The sequence below is a fragment of the Anser brachyrhynchus genome (assembly GCF_964034855.1).
Source record: "Anser brachyrhynchus genome assembly, chromosome: 2".
NCBI lineage: Eukaryota > Metazoa > Chordata > Aves > Anseriformes > Anatidae > Anser > Anser brachyrhynchus.
In genome coordinates, this window is record NC_137695.1 from 60049339 (window position 1) to 60073047 (window position 23709).

Consider the following 23709-nt stretch of genomic DNA (forward strand, 5'->3'; position numbering starts at 1 on the left):
GTGAATATTTAATTTCTCAGTCGTCTTCATAGCGGTCTCAGTGCATCCTCCCTTCGTCTGTTATTAACTAGCATCCAAGCACATTTTTGGTCTTTCCCTTCCAATAAGCAATACTGAAAGCATGTTGCTTATTTACCTTGTCTTTGCCTAAGGAGATTTGAGAAACTGGCATGATCTCTACTGTGCTTTCTACCAAATATGATAGTTCTTGAACCTCACCAGGACTCCATCCCCCATACTTCATCATGATGCTGGAAGTTGCTTTTGTCCTCCTAAATATATCTATGCATCTTAAAGAAGCTAAGGGTATAAGTTATATCCAAACAAGTCTTCCAGTGAACAAAGCCTTGTACGTGGCTTTGTTTCAACAAAGCACTCCATGCAAACAGTAGAGGAAGGGTTCCCATGAATTTTTGAAGGCAGTCTGTGGGGTGGCTTTGAGCCTTTTTACCCATATTTTTGCTACCTGATCCTGAGCCGACTTTCCCATCCTCTCTAATGCTTTGTTTAGAAGAAGTCTGACAGAATGGGATGTCCCAGTAAGCATAATTCCTTTTGAATGTTGCATGGATTACTGTCCTCCCACAGGGGTGACTAACAGCGTTCTGCATCTCACTGTGAATCAACCACCTTCTGCAGTGATGTCTGAGACCTACATCTTGCTGTAAAGAAGGGACTGTAAAAGGGAAAATCCTATACATTGTGGTTTTTGGACCTCTGTATCAAACAAGCTGAGATTATGACAGAAGACTGTCTTGTCCCTGGGATCATTTCTACCTATGATCAGGTAAATAAAAAAAAAAAAAAAGACCAGGTCCCTTCAAAAAAATCCAAAAATCTCATTTAAAGGTTTTTCTGCAAATAGTTTGAGATGAATAACACTTCAAAACTTACGAGGAGCTAAAACTGGCCATCTTCTGAAGTTTACATGCTACATTTTACCTGAGAGGTGGAGGGCAATCCGTAGTTCATCCCAGGCATCTAGCCTCTCTCCTCTGGCCACAGAGATAGGGAAGATTGACTGAGGATGATGCTAGGGAGAAAATTTCTGTGAAAATTTCCCTTCTCAGGCACCATGGTTGGGCAACCGCTGCAATGGAAACTCTTTCCACAGACTGGAATATTTGTCCTTCAAATGGTTGGCTTTGCCAATTTTACAATCCAAGTTAATCATAAACTGTAATTTTAGAAAAATAATTTATACCAAATCCCCCAAATCCTATTGACTTTTGTCCCTAAGCTACATCTTATTCCAAAAATCAGACAGTTGGAAAAATACAGTAAGTCAAAAAAAAAAAAGGATAAGATAATGAGACGAAAATGTATACACTTGTTATATTTAGGGTACAAAACATTGCATGGTAACTGATTTCTATGACTGCAAAAGAAATCTATAACCGTGTTAACTGCGCTTAGCATATGTTTAATTTCTTAATTCTGTTTTCACTTATGGCATGCTTTGATGCCTAACCTGTGATTTTCCCTTAAATATGGTATGTATTGTGGAAAAATTAGGACGTTTACTCTGGAAACTGTGTTTTATTTCAGCAATGAAGAGCCCCTTTTCTCCTCTCCCATACAACTCCTGGTATATCAATCTGGAGTCTTTGCCTCTCCTAGCAGAAATTAAAGGGGGAATTTTTATTAAAGGGGAATTTATTTATTTATATGAATATGGTATTTCTAATGATATGGCATCTACTGGGCCTTTTAATCTTCCTGAGAAAATGCAAAACTGACTGTGCTAACAAAGAATGCAAGTTATCTTTGGTAATGAGTTGAAATATCTACTGCTCAAATTCCAGGTTTCCTTTGATTTATCAATGTCACATTTCACATTAAGGCACCCCACTGTCCATTTTCTTCATTTCCTTTCTAATTGCAGCTACTCGCTCAGCTCGGTAATGTGTACTTGCACCTTTTTTGAAGTCTTGTTTTCAGTTTATTCAGCAAAATGCAACAGTAACACGATGTCTAGCCTTTCTGATAGCATAGTAGTACAAAAAGCTTTCTTCTTCATCTTGCAGTTGTGGATCGGTGCTGAAAAGATGGTTTATTGCCGCACACAGTAAAAAGGGCTGAACTATATTTCTGTTGTTGTTCCTACATGAATATCTTCCCAACTAGTAACTGTAGCAATAAAAGTGACATGGGAACAGCCAAGCAATGCTTTCATTCAGGGAGGTTTATATAGGCTAAAAATTGGACTGGGACATGAACATTATGCAGTGATAAAATCACTTGGGCTACAAAGCAATTTTCTTACATTTTAAGAAGTTGTATTATTTAATGCTTACAATTAATCTGAGGTCTAGTAATCAAGCCCAATGTTTCATCTGTGTAAGGAGAGTACAAGCTGCCTACCTATGCCCATTGGAACCGTCCTTACACGAAGTATGGAAACATACATCTTGACAAACAAAGCACACGTGTTTCTTTGATGCCTAATCATGTTCCTCAGAAATAAAGTGATGGCTCTATATAAGATTCTTAAATGATTTGTACGGAAACAAGCTGTTCCGTAAGCAATGTAAGTAATGAAAGCTGGTTTCCTTAAGATTTGTGCTCTTTGTCCTCAAATCCTCAAATTCAGTTCCCTCTGAGTTTACAGTAACAATGACTCATCTATTGCGGATACTATTAGAAGCAGGTCAGGGCTTACAGAAACCCATGTTCCTACAGTATGGCATGGCAACATTTGTTACATCTGTGCAGGAAATTTCTACTTAATTATCCTACATGCAGAACCAGGTAGTATTATTTAAAACCAGAAGAATACAACTCCCCTTTTTCATTACCTGTAGTAGGTAACTGCCAAGCTGGCAAAGTTGATCACATTCACTCCATGGTCTGCAGAATGCAAAACCTTTGCAGATTGCCAAGAGGGCAACCATGAGAAGACATGATAGGAAGTGGGAGGCCAGACATCCATTGTCTGTGAAATTTCTGCATTTGTTTGTTTGGCAATACCAGATTCTTAGCAAAATGCCAGAAAGAAGGTAAATGTGACTGTTTCTGTATCCAGAGAACTTGCATTTGGTGCTGTCAAGTGTGCAAAGCAGTTACTTCAACCTCAGGCAAAGGGCACACCTTGCATCATGCTGGGGGGGAACAATCCTTGGGCTCCAGCACTTAGCTGGAAGATCTGCAGCTCTTACAGCTCTTATGCAGGTGGATAGTGGATATATAGAGGGAGAAAACTGGCAAAGATGAGCCTGCTTAGGAGTGCTACGTCTTCTGTCCATTTTGTGCTAGAGCAATTCGATGTCATGGAATTTCCATATCATGTAATTACTGCTGATTTACACCAAGGGGCTAGATCACAGCTGGGCTCCATGTTGTAACTGGCAATATGCCTTAGATGCAGATGCGTCTAGTCATAGATGTATATAAAGATTCACTGTCTTTAAAAGATCAAGTTAGAAGACCTCTAATAAAATGAGTCTCACTGAAATTCCTAGCAAAAGCCATGGAAAGAGTGGAAACGAAAAAAAGAAAGGGGAGCTAAGGAGAGGAACACTGGGTTTTGTACTGCTTAGTTTTCAGGAGCTCATCCTCTTCAGGGCTGTTGTCCTTTCGTGAACGGGAAGAATTAGGTTGTGATCCCAAGCAGCCCCTGCTGTGAGCAAGCAGTGTGTTTGGAGCCTTCTCCAAGGAAAAAGAGAGAGCTTACTCAGAGATGCTCGAGAGAGCTTATTCAGAGATGCGGGGTGCCATATGAACCAGGCTCCAGAGTCTGAAATCTTTCTCTTCTCGGAGACACCGAACCACTTTCTTTTGAAACTGAAGGAGAGATGCTCCCCACAATCATCCCAGGGCCCTGTCTGTCAGCGTCCCTTGCAGGCACAGCACTCACCTACCAGCAGAACATGGTAGGTGATCACCTCCACTGCTGCCCAGGTGAACCCTGCAAGGCAGGCAGAAGGAAATTGTGGGGCCCATCCAGGCACAGACGTGAGTTGTGCACCCACCTGCTCTTCTCTGGCTTGACAGCTACTATGGAGGCTGTGCAAAAGTGCAGTTTTAAGGAGCAAGCCTGGGTTTAAAACTCAGGACTGAGGGATCCGTAGACTGAGATGGCAGCTGAGCACACCTGCAGACGCTGCCTATATTAGGTCTAATCCTAATCCTTAACTTTTGTCTTGGCACAACGCTTTCTCCTCTGGCTATGGGAAGAGAGAACAACTTGCTTATCAAAACCATGGTCAGACTTGATACTGGCTTGATAACGGTAAGCTTGTGGGCCAGGCTTACCTGGCTGCTGCAGCTGAAGTAGCACAGGACCAGGAGAGGCTGGAAATGTGTCTGCTGGGAAGCAGGAGGAGCAAACGAGGTGCTCTTTAGCCATGTTAGAGACAAGTCTCCCCTGTCGTTTCTTCTCTTTCTTTCTCCATTTATTCTTCCTTGTCTGGTGTTGCTGTTCCTCTGGGGAAAATGAGGAAACACTAACGGATGTCTGAGATCTCGTCTCACATCATGTCTCCTCATGTTGCCCTCTCAGTAACACTAATAATGAGTCTGGCCTCAACACCCCATTTATTTCCAGCTCTCACTCCTGTCTCCATTAGTTTTCCCTTGATGACTTTGTGTGTGTTTCCAGAGCACCTAGCAAATGGTCCACAGATCCTGATTACGGCTCTTTGCACTAACTCATTAATAACAGCAGTACTCAGAAGAAATGAGTGTATTAATCAAATATTTTAAAAGCTGCTGATCCACATCTCTGGGTTTCCTGGTGTGTTTTGTCCTTCATGTGTCTGTTTTTTAGATTGCTTTCTTTTATGGTAGAAACTACCTTTCCTTAGCGTGTTACCCACTGCCAAGAATGGCACTGACACTAAACGAGTAAGTAATAATCTGTAGTCTTGATTAATACCCTATGGTAATAAAAATAAATAATACACTTAGCAGTTTACAAATTCTGGCTGCCAGATGGTTTCTTCCGCCATTGCTGATCTCTTTGTGATCTTTGACATTATATATGTCCCACAAAGTTTGTGTGTGCGTTGTTACATCTTTGCTTTTTAGCTGCTGTTAGCATAAGAATGAAATAACCTAAAGGTTCTGAGTGTTTGTCTAATAAAACTGGGTAAGATGGATCATGAGAATGACCTGAATGCATGGGGGATTTATCATATGACTCTGAGAAAACATGTTGGACTATTTGTGACTAATATATAAATATTTGAATTGCGGATTCTGTCATCATTTAAAATCTTCAGATGAATAAAAATCACAAGACATTTTAGGCTTCACTAAAACAAAAATACTTCTTCCATTGGCAACCTTTATCTACTCTAAGTTTTCAAGCATTTGTAAAGTCTAAAGGTCCTGAAGTTTTTGAGCTAGGTTACGGTTTACTAAAATAATAAGGGACACTATGGGAAGGTTGATTTTTTAATTTGCCACAATCTGCATTTTTTTAGTTTGCTTGTTTTTAAATCCTGGACTGGAAATGATACAAATTTACAAATTCTCCCTGTGAAATACAAAAATGTATGTTCTTTTTCAAAAATATCAATGAAAATGCGTTTTTTTGACAAGTGTTTTGATTAACTAACTGTAGTATCGTACAAATCAACAAGACAGGCTTCACAGGATTAGCTCATTCATTTCTGGTTAGAAATTATTTTAAAAACATAGACATAAGAAAAGCAGCATATTCAAGGAGAACGCCTAGAATAACTAGAGAAGGAGATGAAGAAAGAGGAAGGAAACTAAAATCCATAACTGAAGGAAAAACTTATTTAACACCTAAACATATGTGTGCATATAAAAACTTACCATACAAAATGCTTAGTTTTAGGAACTAAATAAAAATTGTTGACGTTTTTCACCTGAAGGAATGTGCAAAAGATGCGAGACCTTGTAACCCAGCTGGCTCCTCTCTGTCTGGGAGGCGAGCTGGTTGGGATTTCGGTAAATAATGGAGTTGGTGCACGGAGCTGAGATTAGCTGTGGTGTTGCCCCATCAGTGAGGTCTTCAAAAGATAACTGGTCTGGTTGAAGCCCAAGGGTCTGCTGGTCAGATCCATCTGTCTTCCATTTTTTTGTGATGGTTTTCTCCAGTAAGAATCTTTTTGTTTTTCTTTCTGCTTCCTACAATGTTTCCTGGAATGAGACATCTCTTAGGATGCAGTGCTCAGAAGTGAATATGCTGATTGTGCACAGATAAACATATGGTGAAATGCAAAGCTGACTGCATGCTGCTAACTGAAACTTATTCTGCTTGGCCAATGCTTGACTTGTGTCAAAGGGCTTGTAGGCCTCTAAGGAAGCTAAAAAAGGAATTGGATTGTGAGAATACAAAATACAGGAAAGATACTCTTTCATGCCAGTATTTATTCAGTGTTAGGAAGACATTCATCCTAGAGAAAGAGACCACTCTGTCCTTGTCTACTGGGGCTCTTTCGTGTTCATCTGAAGGTTTTAGTACAACAACCTGTGGAGATTGGACACTGGTGTTCTCTGGTATAATCCGGTAATCTCCAAATTCATATGATACACCAAACCTAACACATCTGTACAATATGGATTCATAGCAACATGTTAAAGTGCAAAATAAAGTTCCTTGGAAGAAGATTTTTGTATAGTAGCAACTGTTGATTTTTGAGCCAGCAACAAGAGGCTGAGTAGCATAAACCTGCCTTTGAAAACATCTTTCATCACAATAAAAATGAGTTTTGATTCAACCTTTTTTTATCCCTTTATTGTGTGCCATTGAGGTATCACTAAGGGAAGAAGTTTGATTGTATAAACATGCCTGGATATTTCAGAATCAAATGTAAGAGTTAAATTCCTTTTGAGTAGAAACTTTTTATGGGTCTTAAACAGTCAACAGGTAGAGCATCCCATGAGTTAGGTGCCCAACACAGTATCTGAGATGTAGTGTTCAATTCATTGATTATCCTTGGGTTGTCATTAGTTCTTAGACATGCATTGAAAAATGAATTAAAATTTGTTCGGACAAATTTTTGGTAGTTGCTAGATATTTTGCAATAACATCTTTATTTACAGAAGTGTTATGTATTTCTATGCTTGATGCAGTTACTTTCTTTTAGAAAAAAATAACTTTAATGTCAACAAATCAGTAATGATATGCACACAATACGAAAAGGTGGTTCAAAAAGAAAACCAAACCAATAACAGTGAATACTTTTGCTTTAGGAATAGAAGGAAAAATAACATGGAAAATATTACTAGTTCATTATGTAGTTTGTGATCCTGCGACAGCAGGACAAATTTTGGGGAAGGAAATATTAATAGCATATGGAGAAAGACGCACTCTTGTATGGGGAGGGAGTACAGAACCTGATCGTTGTGTGGGGTGCTCCCATTTACCCAAGGAGAAAGAGCACACCTAAGGACCTTCATCCCTCCATAGCCCTGTCACAGATCTGTGCCTGGGGCTGCCTGGAAGCCATTATCTGAAGAACAGTGCCCCAGGAGGGCCCACTCATCTCAGGTTTGCCATCTACTGAGAGCTCGGCTTCTGTGCCACCACTAAGCCAGAGGGTTGGTTTCACTGGGAAAAAAAGACAGTATGGTCTCTGGGAGTAGCATACAAAGCAGCAGAGAGGTGCATGCTTGCTCTTTTTCTGCAACAAAATGCAGAAGACAGTGACATGAACAGGAAATCCAGGAGCCCTGCTGTCAGCTGACAGGCAGACCTAGGATGAGTTCAGTGGATGCTTGGCTCAGTCACTTACACCAGTTAAGAACGTAACCCAAGAGGCATAAAATGAATGAATCAGTCCTCGGTGTATGATTATCCTCTGGAAGTTTTTCTGCATTTCAGAATTGGATACGGCAGTTAAACACAGAGGCTTTGGTTCTTTTCTACCCTGACGAGCCGAAATAAGATGGAAAATCATGACAGAGCAGGGCAGTCTCAGCCACAGTGTTTTTGATGTTGTTGTTGTTTTGGTTATGGTGTTTTTTTGAAAAGCAGAGGAGACTGACTCAATACATGTAATACTGAGAAGATGACAGACTCTGCTTCTACTTTGGCACCTGGGAACTCCTGCTTGAGCCTTTTGTTGTTGTTCTGGTCTGGTAGCAGTCTACACACACTCTGTATGGGTAAAAATGACAAGATGATGTATAGGCACTAGAAGATCAAATTTTAAAGTTCTTTACAATTTTGGGGGTGTTAGTGGCCCCAGCAAAATTTCCTACAGTTAATTCAGAAAATAATTCTACAAAAGGTTATTGTATCTTAAGAATATGTTTTGTAGTACAGAACAAAACAAATCAAAACCACATAGTACAGACAGAAGGTCACAAAACATTGTGAAAATAATACTCTAAATGAATTTCAGGTATCATGCTTCATGCATTCGTTTGTGGCAGTGAATTGCATGTGTTATTTCAGTGGTGTCCTTCATTTGAGGTTCTGTGTGCCTGTGGCTGTACCTGTGAATAATGAAATTGCTGCTGTTGCAGAGATCCTTCATCCTCTGAGGTGAGCATTTCCGTTCCCCATCACAGGGCAGGTATGATCTTGAAAAGGCCAAGAACGATAATGAATTCTAAGCTCTCCTTTAGAGGAAGGTTCATCGAGCCTTAGTTCAAAACAATCTGGGCAGGACTTGGAAGAGCCAATGAAAAATGTGCAAAAATGGGCTTGGCTCAGATATTGCAGTACTATGTGCCTTGCAAATGTATCCCGTTCTTTGCATACATCTGCAAGGAGGAGCATGAGGCTGTTCTTCAGATACTTAATGACACATTTACTGGTGACTCAGATGTCCCATCCTGAAGTGCCCATCGTTGATACTGCCATGGAGGAGACCCAGGACAAGGTGAAAATCTGGTGTCACTTCATATGTATCAGGTGAAATTTAATTGGTTTTTTGTTGCGAAACTCCAATTTGTAAATCAGCTTTGACCCCATCTTAAGTCCTCCAACTTCATCTCCGTTGTTTTATCTTAATTTTTATTTCTTCAGCACCTCATTTAGGTCATGAAAGATTTGTATGGTGACTAATTTGGAGAAGGTGCAGGAAAGTGTTGGTTGGAGTGAGAGCAGCAAATGCCGCTCTCCAGGTCCCAGCCTGACCGGGATGTGACCCCTTTGTGCTTTGCTGTGTTTTTGTTTTTGATTTCAGAAAGTTTTGATGGTAGTGCTGTTCAGGAAACAGAGCAGAAAAGCATTGTTTTCCCAGATTATCTCCTCAGATGCACTCCTAAAGTATATTGCTTGGTCCGACTGCAGATCAACCACAAATGATAAAGCAAATAATACTGTGGGAGCCTGAAAGTGCAAATGCCATTCGGAGTAGTCATGGATACTTTGATGTGGGCACTCGCTTTGTATTTCCTGCGTTTTTAACTCTAAACATAGTTTGGGCTCTAACTGTTTTCACCCAGTCTCTCCTGGCAGATCTCTATGCCATTAAATTACAGCGTATAAATTCTGTGCACCTGATGATTTGGTTGGTACCATACCATAACTTAGGCCACTAGTACCTACAACAAAGGCATGGATTTGGGAGGATTCACATGTCAAATGCATATGTGGATCACAAGAGAGTTTGAACCTCCGGGATTAATTTGTTTGGTTATAAGGAGAGGTACTACCCAATAATACACACCTTCAAACTCAAAGAAGTTAAGTACTTGATGTGTGATTTTGAGTCTGGCACATCTGCAACTTGAGCCAATGTGAGAGACTTGTTATGGTAGAGAAGCTATAGATAAAGGAGTGGGAAATGCCTTGTTTTAGGGATATTGTTATGCCTTTGTAGTGGAGGAATTGGAAACATTTGCCTTTTCTCATACTGTACCATGTTCTTCATCTCTGCTGAGCTAGTTAAAAATCAGATTGTAAACCTATTTGTGCAACAAAAAAGGATGATATCTAAAAGGTTATTAATAGCATATGTGCACCAATTCTTGACATGTTCTTGCCAGCACTACAGTATTCACTAATATCTCCCATAACTTAGGCATTATTCTTTCCTTTTCTCTCTGAGGGAACAGTTTCTTTTCTTATTTCATGCACCATGAATATTTATCATCCACATACTTATTTCTTCCTTTTGGCAACCCTCTTTCCATGTTGCACCAGCCAGATGGATTGGGAAGGTCTTTAAAAATACTGTGAAGGACATACAAGAATTGAAAAATCTATAGCACAGAGACCATGCCAAAGACTTCCAGAGCCTTCCTTTTTGATTTGGTTAATTCCGTCTTACCACCTATATGAAAGCAAGAATAATGCTTGTGTGGAAAATGGATGAATACTGTTCCAGTTCTGTGTGCAGTCCTGCCAGGTATTTTCACCTGAGTGGTCAGCAGTGCAAGGCTTGATATAGGCACTTAAATTGTCTCCACCTTTCTCCCCTAAATCTCCCTTCTGCCTGCTGTCCTGAACAGACTAATTCTTTCCTGTAACAATGCCAGCGTGCCCAACTGTGCACTCAGCAGCTACATGTTTGGATGCACTTCTCTCCAGGTATGGAAGTAACAAAATAGAGGTTATTTGGGGCAAATTCATGAAAGCTTAAAACTGAGAGGGAGTGGAGGGGCTGTCAGAAGAATGTGAGAATGACCCAGCAGAGTCATTAGGGCTCAACAGTGTGGCAAACTTCAATGATCACTCTGAACACCCTAGGAAATACCTAGAGCAATATGTGGAAGACCTAGAGATGGTCTTTTAAAAATCATGCACAGTGTTCTTGAATAAAGCATAGCTGATGGTTTGGTGGGAACCGTAGTTTGAAGCAGGGTGTGAAGCAGGGTGTGAAGCAACACAATCCTTCACAAACAGCAAGGCAACACGGAGGTAGGAGAGCCACAGTCCCCAGGCAGGGAAAAAATCAGGAATAGACTCAATGTGTAGAAAACAATGTAGAACATGAAGAAAAACTTTCTGTGAAAGAAGAGAGGAAAATAAGGGCACAGTGGATGCCCCAACGTAAGGAATTTGGTATAAGTTGCTGTAAAATAGAATGCACTTCCTTTGCTTTCTTTGCATCATTATTATTATTATTATTATTATTATTATTATTATTATTATTATTAAGTGCCTTCACTGGCCAATTTCAGTGGGTGACTCTTTCCTTTTATTGTAATAACCAGAGAACAGCAGTTAAACACACTGTTCATTGGTTTCCATCAAACCCTCTCACAGTCATGTTGCCTCAGGTATGAAGAATTGTCACCCATCGAATCCCTCTTTGTCTGGAAGCCACTCCGTATTTCTGACCATCCTCAGAGTTCTTTGTTTGCTGGCTCCTTTTCTGAGGTTGTGGTGGGACATGGAGAGGAAAGGACAGACAGACCAAAACTGCATTCTGTATTATGAATATTCAGTGCTATATTGATTCCCTTTATTCCTTTCCTATACTTCCCAGTTATTGAGAGGTCAATTAGACCCTCACCTCTTCCAGTAATGGTGAAGAAAAGATTTTGTCTGAGTCAAAAAGAAACATGCCAAAACCCAAACTCCCAAAATACAACCTATGAAAATCTATTGCTTTGATTCTGGAAAAAATATTATGTGTTCAAAACCATGCATCTACTTCCTACAAAGCTGTTACCTCACATCCATTTTCTTGAAAAGAAAACAAAATAAAAAAAAGCAGCAGGATCTTGAGTTAATTAAATGGCATTATGTCAGCAGTGCACAGGAAAGAGGCTTAACAACAAGGACAGGAGAATCTTACACAGAACTTACCACATTAGTTGTCTGCTTTGTCCACGGGAGACTTGGACAGAAATTAAAGCACCTGTATGGCAGCTAATAATAAAGGATAGATTTCATAGCAGTGGAAATGGGCCCAAACTATTTATTTCCTAATGTTTCAGGGACAGTTTGGATGTAGGTTTTTGGCTCAGGTGTGGTTTGGAACAGTTTCCGGCTTTGGCTTTTTTCTTGTGTTTCAAGGCATTTGGGTTCTATTTTGCTATAGATTTGGTAGAAATGCATGTAGTACAAGGACAAGCAAAATGTGTTTGTGTGTATATATGTATTGTCTATAATGAAAAATGGATGGTGACCTTACATTCATAGCAAATATCTCAAAGTATATACCCCATATTTTTTCCTGAGCTACAAAAATGTAATAGTTTCCTCTCCCTCTAAGGAAGGACATGCAAGAAAGCAATCCCGGTAAATATATAGTACTTCATAAAACTTTCCTAACTTTTTTTTTCTTTTCCTTTATAAAAACATGAATCTTTTACAAAATCCATAACAATGAAAAGAAAGTACTTTGGTTCATATTATTTATATGGAAAAAGTGTTTGGCTGTAATTATTCTGCATTAGGCAAGTATCTTTTCCTGTGACATCTTTGAAAAATTCTGTTCTTCTTGCTACTTACCCCAAAACTGCTGCAAGTCTGTTTCCCAGGAGACATAACACAGTCCAGATTCATTGGTTATCTTCTGGGATGCGGTGTCCAGAACATAACCTCTGATGGAGCCTTCCCAGATACGCGGTCTGGAATCTCAGGATCTCTTCTGAAGAGACTGAAGTCTTTACCTGTTAGTTAAGAAGTAGCAGAGAGAATCAAATATGCATTCCCCTCATTAAGGTGTGAGATGGGATGAGTGGGATGAAGAAAGAGCCATATCATCTGTATTTCTTCTCCTGGGTTGGAAGCTGTTCAAAAATCAGCGTTTTGAAGGTGTCAGGATCATCACTGAAAGTGAGTATATTCTTACTCTCCCAAACACTATCAATAGAATAAAAATGTGATACTCTGTTCCCAGGAGTAAAAACGAGATGTGGAATACATGCTGGACAGTCAGAGGCATGTGCATTTATCTGTGTATGTGCGAGTGAGGGAGAGAGAAGATAGGAAGAGGGAAACTTAGTCTTCTTCCCTTCAGAAAGATGACCATGATTAGAGATGCCCATGTGGACAGAGGGGAAACGGTGCCCATGTGATCCCTCATTCCTTCATTATCCTCCCTCCCAACAATCAAATATCCACCTTTCTTCAACAGCCCCATCCCTTCTAAACCCCATTCTCAACTTCCAAATTCTCTTACATCCAAGCCCTGATCCATCTTCAAATCTCCTCCTAGATCTCCCATTCCTCCACATATGGAAACCCTCTCTGAATCTGCAGATTTGCACCTAGACACCTCCTAGGCAGATGCTGTAGTCCTTTTGTTGCATCCTGTGCTTGCTTTTTCTCTTCTTCTTGTGGTGATTTCTATAAAATGAATACCAGTTGAACAGATTAAAAAAAAAAAAGAAGGATACCAGTTGAACAGATTAAAAAAAAAAAAAGGAGACAACAGGGACATGCAGAATAAAATATATGTGCTGTATGTAGTTCAGTGTTGTGAAAAATGGCTTCCTCCTCATGGGGCTCAAATTTGCATTCAACATCTTCTAGGCTACTTAGCTCTTTAGTGGACAGCGCATCATTGCTGCACCAAAAAGGCTATCTCAGCATAAAAATAGGGCTATCTTAGAGGGATGCTTGTCCAATATTTCTCTGTCCTTTCTGGCAGTCTACAGCCTGGCACTTTTTGAGCTAGAGGTTAGGGCTATATCTTCCTGTTTAATAGCCCCTTGTGGACTTCTGTTACTTTGTTTAATTGCATTTTAAAACCCTTTGATATTTTAACCCATACAGCATGCTGTGGGAGGGAGATCCACAGTTTATTCTAAGCTCAAAAGCCTTCAGCAAGGTGTGCAGATGTGGTCTCCATCATTACACTACAACTGGGATGGTGATGAATGAACAAAGTTGAAGCCGAGTGCAGTTCTGGCAATTTGTGGGCCAAGCTGTGGACTATGAAATCAGATTCAGAGGATATAGGGCTGATAAGTGATGGAATATCTGTCAAAGGAGAGACACAGGTTACAATCTTTTATTAAAAAAATTATCCTGTAGCTTACCAGTACTTACTGTGCTGTCTCCCAGCTACACTCAGCGGACTCCAAAAGCTAGTTGTTGAAGGAAATAAAATATTTCTCTTCCCAAAAAGTAAGGCTGGGAAAAGTAAATGTCAGCCCATGGCTCAAAACACTCCTCTCTTGTGGGGTAATGCAGTCCTGCAGCCACATAATTTCCTTCTTAAAAAAATGGTATAAAAGGGACTTTTGTCAGTTGCTAGGAGAATGTATCTGTCCCATCAAACACTGGTGAAGCTAATAAAAAAGGTGGGGTGGGGGTGTGCTGGAATTCCTCAAAAATCCCTACAAATATTTGTTATATTGCATTTCAGATGAATTCCTTCTAAAGTTCCCTGCTTGACCGCCCAGAGCATTTCTGTCCTCTAGCCCCTCAAATAATGGTTCAGATATGAAACTCAGACCTTGAGAGTCCTTTTTTTCTTTCTTTTTCTTTTTTTTTTCTTTTTTTTTTCTGAAGGAAAATGTGAAGACAAACAACTGCCTAGGATAAGCTTCTTCTTATCTTCATCTTGTAAAACTCCTCCAGGAAAGCTAATTAGAATATGTAAGACAGGGGAAAGAAGCACCAGAAAAGGAAAGGAAAAAGAGGCCTTGAAACCCACAGGCAGTCAGAGAGGAAAGTCCTGGCCTTTACAGTTCCTGTCGACAGCTGGAGAAGTCTGGAAAAGGTTTCAGAGTGAAATCTGTGTCTCAGTGATTCATTGCTCCGAGGGGAGGTTTAGCAGCACGGGCAGCTGGGCGGCCCCAGCCTCTCCGTGCCCAGGACAGAGCCGGTGGCCTGGTGGCGGCAGGACAGTGCTCCAGGATCGTGGTATGTCCCAGGGGACAGACCTGGGCCTTAGGCACCCAGACTTCTCCACAAAAAAGATCTCCCTCACCAGGCCACAGCCACGTGCTGCACCTACCCCTGACATGGCTCCTGGAGCTGGCGTCCATGCAGCAGCAGCTGGGAATCGGGGCATGCAGTGACAGCGGAGGGCTGCTAATAGAACCAAAGGGGTTTTTATTATTTTTATTGCTGTCAGCGATACGGTAGTAATAGCAATAAGTGTATGTGGGCCTTCCCCCAGGACGTTTCTGAGTGCTGTGGATGGCTTTCGGTTGAGTTTCCTGACTGGCAATCTGGTGAGGTGGAATGGCGCTGTGACATTATTTCCAACTGCACCTTTGAAAGCTCAGGTAGATGTAATATTTTTGTACTGGGAGATAAGGGTTGGTGATTTTTGAAAACTTTCTTGCTGCAAGGGAGATCCTGGAAGAAGTCACCCCAATTCTCCTTCGGGTGCCTGAGAGCCCCCCGGCACTGTGGATCTCATAAGGGAGGGCACAGAGGTAGGCCTCAATGGACATATCCCCAGGGAGCATCAATCAGGATCCTTCCCTCATCTCATGAGGTCTGCCCCCCAAATTTGAAGCACGTTTCTTTTAAAATAAGACATGGAAAGAATATTTTCCCTTTGATTTACCTGCCAGGATCTTGCTCCCAGATTTTGCCTTTCTCCTGCGAGAGCTGCTGACGTGCAGGAGAGCTGAAGTAGGAGGTGTGAACTTGGGCAAGCCACTAATATTGTGGTGCTTCTGTTTTCCCTCTTGTAAAAAAGGCCATAGCGATCCTTACCTGACTTACAGTGCATTGAGGGGCTTGTTATTTGCTGATGACTTTGAAATCCTTGGCAACCTGGTGCTATCCCATATCACTTCTGTGCATTGTAAGGAAAGTGAAGTGGTGATCTTGGTTACCATCTGCTGAATCAATAACAAGCCTTCCTTTCACATTTTTCCCCTTATTTATTTATTTATTTATTTATTTATTTATTTTTCCTTCAAGCCAGCTGACGTTCCTGCAGTGCTCTCTGTATCCCTCTTTTACTTTTCAGCTTTAAAATTTTCCATTTTAGGTCATCTTTTGTAATCTCTCCTTTAGCCCATACTCAGTCCAAATGTGCTGAGCCCCCTCCAGTTCCATCAGCTCCATGCCTTGCCCATTAATTACCACTGTAGAGCTTGTCAGATGGCTTTGAGAAACTCCCAGCCCCAGCGATGCTGCGCCGTAGCCCCTTGCCTAGCCCAGCGGTAACATCCGTGAAGAATTCCCCTTTGCTAGTGAGCCATGGTGACCTCTTCTTCCTGAAGCCATGCTGGCTATTTTCAGTTAATCTGTGCTTTTCCAAATGTTCTCCCTTTTGACTCTTAAAAGAGTTTCAAAGGCTTTTGCTCACAACTCATGTCAAACTGACTAGTGTGTAGTTTCCTACTATGTCTCTATAGGTTCACTTTTAAAGTTATGGCATTATGCATTAGTCATACTCCTTTTCCTCAGAGACCTCTCCTGAACTCAGTAAACTTACGAAAACATCCACCAAAGTCTCTCCGGTTCCTACTGCTACTCTGTTCAGTGTCCTCTGATGTCCTTGGCACCAGAGAGCCGAAACCTGGTCCTGTGGAAGACCCTGGGCACATGCCTCATCCTCACTGCGCCCCTGGAGCTCAGAGAGTAAGTCCAGAGGTGCCAGAGAAGCTATTTTGGCTTTGCACGACTGTTCATGACCTCAAAGTCTGGCCCAATAATACTTGAAATAAAGTTTTTAATATTACTTGCAACAGCAGCCTCAGGAGAGGTGCTGTAATTTACTATAGGCCTTGTACATCTTCAACTATATCTCAAAGCGAAAGTTAAAGATCAGTTCCTTAGTAGGACTCCTATGTTGCATTTTCTGGCCAAGTAATTCATTTACCATCTTCTTTTGCAATATTCATATTCCTGACGGTGTGAATTCTGTCCTTTGGTGATATCAAAAAAAAAAAAAAAAGAAAAAAAAAGAAAAAAGAAAAAAACATTGTCCCCTGATATCAGTGTCAGGCAGAGGTTGCTTAATTTCTCTACCTTTGCACTTTTCTGTAGCTTGTTGCCAGAATCATCATGAATTTCCTTAGTTTATTACATGTGGTTTTGAAATAATTGCCTTTCCTGTGCTATGTTTAGCTTTACACTACTAACTTGTTCTCCCACCCTTCATTCAAATGTACTTTCTGCATAGGATTTTACAACATACCAACATCTTCACCTATCCTGGTATTTACATTTCTGTTCTTATAAACAGGCATTTATATTCTATTAAATATATTTGTTCAAAATACGTTAATATCTAAATTTAATTAATGAATGAGCATATGAAACAACAAAGATAGAAATGTGCTTGTAAAATTTATAGTCATGCACGAGGTTTGGAAGAATGCATTTTATTTTTAGGATCAACAGGAGAAAAGAAGAGAAGCAGAATGTGCAACTGTAGAGACCAATGATGCAAAATGACATTTAAGGTGTGGGTTTTTTTTACTAACAGATTAGTGAGGAAGCATACAGGTTATTTAAGGAACAAGATTTTCCATTCATACTGAAAAAACCTCTTTTTATTGCGTAACGTAGATTAAAAAAATCTTCATATAACTGCTTATAGTACTTCAGAATTTGACAAAAGGCCAGTATTTTCCTGACTAGGTATTAGCATAGTCTTAGGTCTTCTGGATCTGCCTTCATGGGATTGTCTGGGAATGAGGGGATGCTTATGAACTTTACCTGTAATCCGTCCCAAAATATTTTTTAGCAGAAAATTTTCTGAAATTATTCCTTCTCTCTCACTCTGTTTATTTTTCAGTATTCCAGTAATGATAGCATGGTCTTTGAGGACTTCCTCTATTTTTGGATGCATTTCTGTACAGCTAGGTGGTTGGCAAAGGCAGGATGTTTGTCTTTTTTTGCTTCTGTTTTTGGTAAAAGTCAGTGTGAGTTCAAGGGCAGACTGAACATATTCTTGGAAGAGAAACCCAGTGAGGATTATTAATACACAGGCGCCTCATCTTAATCAAGAACTTCTGAGCTCCAAACAGTTGGAGAGTAGGAGATTACTAATGGGAAGTTTCATATATGCTTGTCTCATTCTTTCTCTTCCCTAAGCATCCATTTAACTACCACAGTTGGAGAGAATGTCGCGTGTTCAATGGGCCTTTGCTGTGACGTGTTATGTCCCGCTGTCTTTCCTCCAATGCAAAGATGTTTTAATGACATAAAATGGATTTGGTTTTACCTGGTAATTGCTTCCCAGCTAGGGGAGCTATTCAGGTACCTGGCAGTGTATTAGATGTCACCAAATTGTTCAGGACATTTGGATAGGACTGGCAAACGTAATGTAAGTCTTCTTCTAAAAGACAGAGCCAGTCACAGAGGATCTCAGTAGACCTGTGCCCTTCTAGAGAGGCAGAAAGAGGCCAGGAGGGACACCCTAGGGTGCCTAAGATGATGTGATGCAGTTGTTTAGGCACTCAAATCTCACCTAAGGCTGGCTGTTCAGGCACAGAGTGTAGTCAAGAAAACTGTGCTCCCTAAAAGGTGGTAAATACCCAGTGTGTTTTAGACAAGCATCTTAAGATGGGGTGACTCACAAAGTTCCTATGTCAGTCTTTCACATTTCTTGTTAGGGGAAACAGAGGGCTCCCAGATAACTAGCTAGGTTTCCAAAGTTATGGGACATCAGTATGACACACCATTGCTTTTGTCTTTTTTCCATGTCAAATCTGTTAAGAAAAAAGAAGCAAGGATCTGATCTCGAGCCAGGCTCATACATTGTCTTCCTGCTGTGGTTGTCCCAGCTGAGCTGCTCGTGTGATACCCTTTCACTCTTCTGTTAAAATGTGCAGGTGTGAAATCCCACCAGGTAGCACCTGTCATTGGAAAATGCTTGCTTTGGCAGCATATGTAGCCACTATACTCGCTGAGTCTTTCCCAAAAACATTGAATTTGAACTCTGCTCCAGGGTCCTGCATGCAGTGATATGTACTCGTATTTATTAAGCTGACTTCTGTGTTAAGTCAGCGTCTCCTTCAAAATTCCCTGTATATATATATATATATATTCAGGAGAGATTTTTCCTCCCTCTTTTCAGAAGCTGAATGGAGACAAATAATAGAACAGAGACCTTAAAGCACTTTTAATGCACTGCATGCTACCCACAGCCACCTCTTCAATTAAAGTTAGATCTGCTTCTGGATTGTATCCTTATGTGGAGTTCCAGTTTCCAAATCCTCCTTTCAGAGACTCCCTGAACCTGGGATGGTCGCATTTTCTGCTGCTAACCGTTCCAAATTCGCCATCTGGCACTTCTCAACGCTGGAGAGTGAAGATAGTTGTCAGTAGCAATGCAAATCATTGTTGTTTTGTTAAACTAACCTATAGTACATCCCCTCTTTTTCTCTTGCTTCCAGAGGGTATAAATAATAATGTTTAAAAATGAATAAACACACATGCAAAGACATATAATATCTCAGCCACATTCCAAAGTTCTTGCTCAGGTTTTTCATTCACTTCCTGTGCCAATAAAACTCCAACTGAAGCGAGTATGATTTTGGTAGACTAAAAGTTGAGTAAAATTTGCACAAGAAATCTGGCAGAAATTTGCAACAGCAGCGCTGGCGATTCAGTTCAGAATGCTTATTAAAAGTTTATGGATAAGGAAATCTGAAATGACATTTGTGGCTTGGAAAAAATGTCTATTTTGAGGACTTGGCTTCCCCCCACCCCACCCCGCTACATTCGCTCTCGCTCGCTGTATAATTATTAATGCTTAAGAATGAAATTCTGAAAATCTTCTCCTATCTGCCACCTTTTACAACAGGAATAAGAAATCTACCTCTGGAAGAATAGTAAATTACCTGGTGTAAGACACACAAGGAGCCTTGTAGCATCTTTGCTTTTAGTCATTCTGATTGGTGAGTGGGCTGTTGTATTAATTGTTTGGTTTAATTAAACAGCAGTCACTTTGAACACTGTTCGTACACTCCCCTCCTCAGTAATGTTGTTCAGGAAAATCTGTTGAGGACAGGCTCGGTCACCAAGCGCCCAGTCAAGGCTGTATTTAGTACCTGCGGGATCCTGCTGCCTGTGACACTGTGAATTAGCTTGATGAGAAGCTGTGGAGCAGTGGAGCTGCCACCCTGTGTCCCCTGAGACTGTCACTGTGCAAAGTTTTGATCTCCTCCTACCTAACAGGCAAATGAGATAATTTCTTCAGATACGAGCCTTTGTTAATTATTACCAGAGATATTTTTTAATAAAATGAAATAACAAAACATAATCTTGAAGAAGGGAGCACCGTAACTGCCACAGAAGCAGTTAAGGATCTGTCTGGAGATCTTTGAAATTTCCTTTTAGTGGGATTTCCACGCTGATACAATCTAACACTTTTTGGGGACTGTGTACTTCTGTTCTGCCAAGATATCCAAATTATCAATCTCTGATGATAATATTCATGATACTCAAGCAGACCAGAAAGAGCACTAAAATATAATTTAATTTAACCATTTCCACTTTATTAGTTCTAAAGTTGCTGATAAATTATCCAGGTGCAGTATATCCTCTTGCTATCTTGTTTTGTTTAGAAACACTCCATCCTGTCGTCACATGCTGTTGTGTGCATGTTTTCCTCTTTCTACCTTTTCAGGTAGAAAAAAGGCTGGGTCTCATCCTGACCTAAGGTACACCATTATAAATACAGAACCCTGCCATTTGTTTTCCATTACATGGCTCTAGTTTGCACCAATACAAATCACAGCAGCATCTGAACGTTTGCATGGAGCATGTTTTTCCTGGTGGACAGTGTGTTGGCTGGTCTAATCCAGCAGAGTTCCCACAAAGGCGCTGCCCATTGCTTCATCTGCCCTAGTGCTGGTTCTGTGGAGGACCCAGGTGAGTTTTCTGCTACAGTCCTGGTGTACCCTGTGCACAACTGATCACTGCAGCTCAGCCATGCTAGATTCCCAAATTCCTGCACCCCAACTTGTCCTCTGATGACATTCCTGCTAATGAAGGGTAGATATGGCAGACTGCCCTCCTCCTGCATCTCTGCCCCATCCTCTCCCCACCTCCCAAAAGGGAAACCTTGAGGTGGAATACAACAAAAAGCACTGGAGACACAGGGAGACAGAGAGTGCCTGCGGTTCAACAGCACCAAACTAATCTGTCAACAAAATCTCATTACAGTAATACACAGTAAGTCTTTCATTGTCCTACTGAGGCAAGCCCATCCTTGCCCTGCATTGTTTTTCTACCAGAACCATTTTCCCTGATCCCACCACCTCTTTCCTAGTGCTGGATGGTCACAGCCTCTCCTTGTCCACTTGGGGAGGGGCAGACCCCATGCTTGGCTCTGATGGGTTTATGGCTCTAGCCAGAACAGTGGAGTGAAGCAAAGGTTAATTACTGTGGTGGTTTTTGGAGCTGGGTCTGGTGCACATGTTACTCTCAGCTTTTGTTTGCCTAGCTCTCAGTGCTGAGTAATACCTGAAGTTTCGTGTCACTGCAGCTACAAGACTTAGTACCTGCCCTTGCAGCTTCAGACCACAAGGTACAGACTGACTGACGACTGGTGAAGGAAAGGATTCAGTTGCTTTTCAGTGACATAACATCTTTGGCACCAAATACATTCTCTATTTCACATTGTCACACATCTCACAAAAATGAGGGTTAGGCTCTGTGATAGCAAATGTCTGCAGCAGAAGATCTTGAAGCTCACCGGAGAACTTTCCCTGCCTGTGAGGAGCCCTGATCATTGCTTTGTAGAGCAATAACTAGGCAAACACTGCAAGGGAAACATCCTGGGGGCCTGCACAATCTTCTGAGGGAGAGCTACCGGAATTACTGAGACCAAAAGTACAAGTGATGAGCTGAAGGATTTCTCCCCTTGTTTGCAACTCACACTGACTCTCTGATATCTAATAGGGCGTGTGTTTGTTTTGTTTTGTTTTGTTTTCATTGAGAAAAGCCTGTTCTCATTTAAAGTTAAAAAATGTGATACTTTGAAGTCTAGTAAACAATAAAAAGGAGTGAGCCGAACAATTAAAATAAGTTAATTTGGCACATCATGCTTGTCATCCAAATGATGTTTGAGGAGGAAGGCAAGAAATGAATGAAAATAGAAGCTGAGTTTTGTTGTCAGGCTGAACAGCTACCTCCTAACCACTTTTGTATAGACTTTAATCCTAAAAAGAATATACATTCTGATCAAGTCATTGAGTATGTTTTAAACTTCTATTTCTTGCGTTCTGCTTCCACGAAATACGTGAATTCACTATTCAGTTGAAGGTTTACAAATTGGATATATGAAAGAGGTAACGGTTTTTGAATCTTGCATTACCTAATGGTTAAAGCCAGTCCAGAGTATTGCTAAACGTGTCTGAAGCCACAAATAAAGTTGTTTTTATGTCTGTCCCTTTGGAGAGGTAGACTGACTTGGTTTTAATACTGAACTATATAGAAAAACCTGTTTTCACAACTGAGATTTGGATAGACATTTTCCCTTTTTGTTTTGCTGCTGTTGTCTTAAGTTATGTATAGATTTTTATTGTCAAAAAAAAAAAAAAACTCCTCTGGATCTTGCAATACAAACAAAAGAGCCAAAAGGATGTTGAGAATGACATATTGTGATTTATTCTTGCCTGTCATTCATAATTTTAGTATTCTTACTGGCTCATCTGTGAAGATAATATGTTAATGTATTTTAAGATGATTGCCACATAAGCTGAAGGTGCATACACTTACTTATTTGACTTTTAATGCAAGGGTATGAAAGCTAAGATGCTGCTGAGATAAGATGTCAAAGCTGTACCTGGAGAAAAACTTGTGTAGACCGAACTTGGCCCAGTTTCCTGTTTTATTGAAACCAGATGCCTTCGCAGCATTTAGCTCTCAAATCTGCAGTGCTTCACCCAAGACATGACCTTGGGAGCTGCTGTCACCCAGGGCACAATATGGGAGGGCGCCCCAGTGGCTGCAACCACAGCAGTGCAGAAATGATGGGCTTGGTGCAGAGGTCTCGCTCCTGGTGTAATATATAAGGATATTTAACTCTGTGGGCTGGGTCAACCACGGGGGGGAACTGAGCAGGGCCAGGCTCGAGGGGAGTTTTCTCCGGAGCATGCTGAGGCTGTAGTCACTCTGGAAAATGGAGGATGTGCCCAGGCACACATTTGGAGGCAGATTAACACCAAACCCTTTTCAGGCCATGTGAGATGCCTTGCAGGACCCAGTGCTGGAGCTACACAGGGCCGGGGAGGCGTCTCCATGGGGCAGAGCTTCTCTCCCGGCACTGCCAAGGGTATCCCAGGGCAGGGGAAGGCAGCGGCCCAATTTGGCTTCTCCCAGCTGCCATATGGTGCCTCGATGACTGTGTCCAGCTGCCACAAATTAAGGCTGTCCTTAGGCCTCAGACTGCTCAAGGCTATGCTGGAGCTCGGCAGGACATCAAAGGAGCAGGTCTGACCGACGTCCCAGGGGTGCTCTGCATGGCCACTCTGACAGGGCCTCTGTAGTTAGCTCGGGATGTGCATGTTTGGATGCAACAGAGGTCTCCGATGCCCAGCTGAACTTTTGAGGCTCAAAAAATTGTTGGTTGGCTTTCTTATTCCCTCATCTGTTCCAGTTTTCTGTCCTCACCTGTCTCTGGAAATAGATGCTTTCCCTTACCCCAGAAAGCTGCTTTTTAGGTATCTTGGTTTGCCAATGGAAACTTCTACAAGACAGTCTTCTCTGATGGGATTTTCTTTTTGGGGTTTGGCCTTCTGTGTTGTCAGTTCCTCCCTTCCCCCCTTGTGAGTAGTGGGAGGACTCACAGGCAGCTTCCACCTGAGCAAGGCCTCCTGTGTAATGGCGGCATTTTGCAGATAGAGGAGTGAGTGAGTTAGCTGGTTTGTGAGTTACACTGGTTGTCGTGTCTAGAAGCACAGATTAAATGAATCCTGTGCCTACAGTGATACAAATATACTGAGGCAGAGGTA

General features: G+C 41.2%; 1 long non-coding RNA gene across 1 annotated transcript; it reads right to left on the minus strand.

Annotated features, from left to right (window-relative positions):
* Nucleotides 1-5041: 5041 nt before the first annotated feature.
* Nucleotides 5042-17829, minus strand: LOC308188875. Its single transcript, XR_013945827.1, has 3 exons — nt 13867-17829; nt 13005-13171; nt 5042-12492 (listed from the first exon to the last, which is right to left on the minus strand). It is a non-coding gene; the product is annotated as an uncharacterized lncRNA (long non-coding RNA).
* Nucleotides 17830-23709: the final 5880 nt, after the last annotated feature.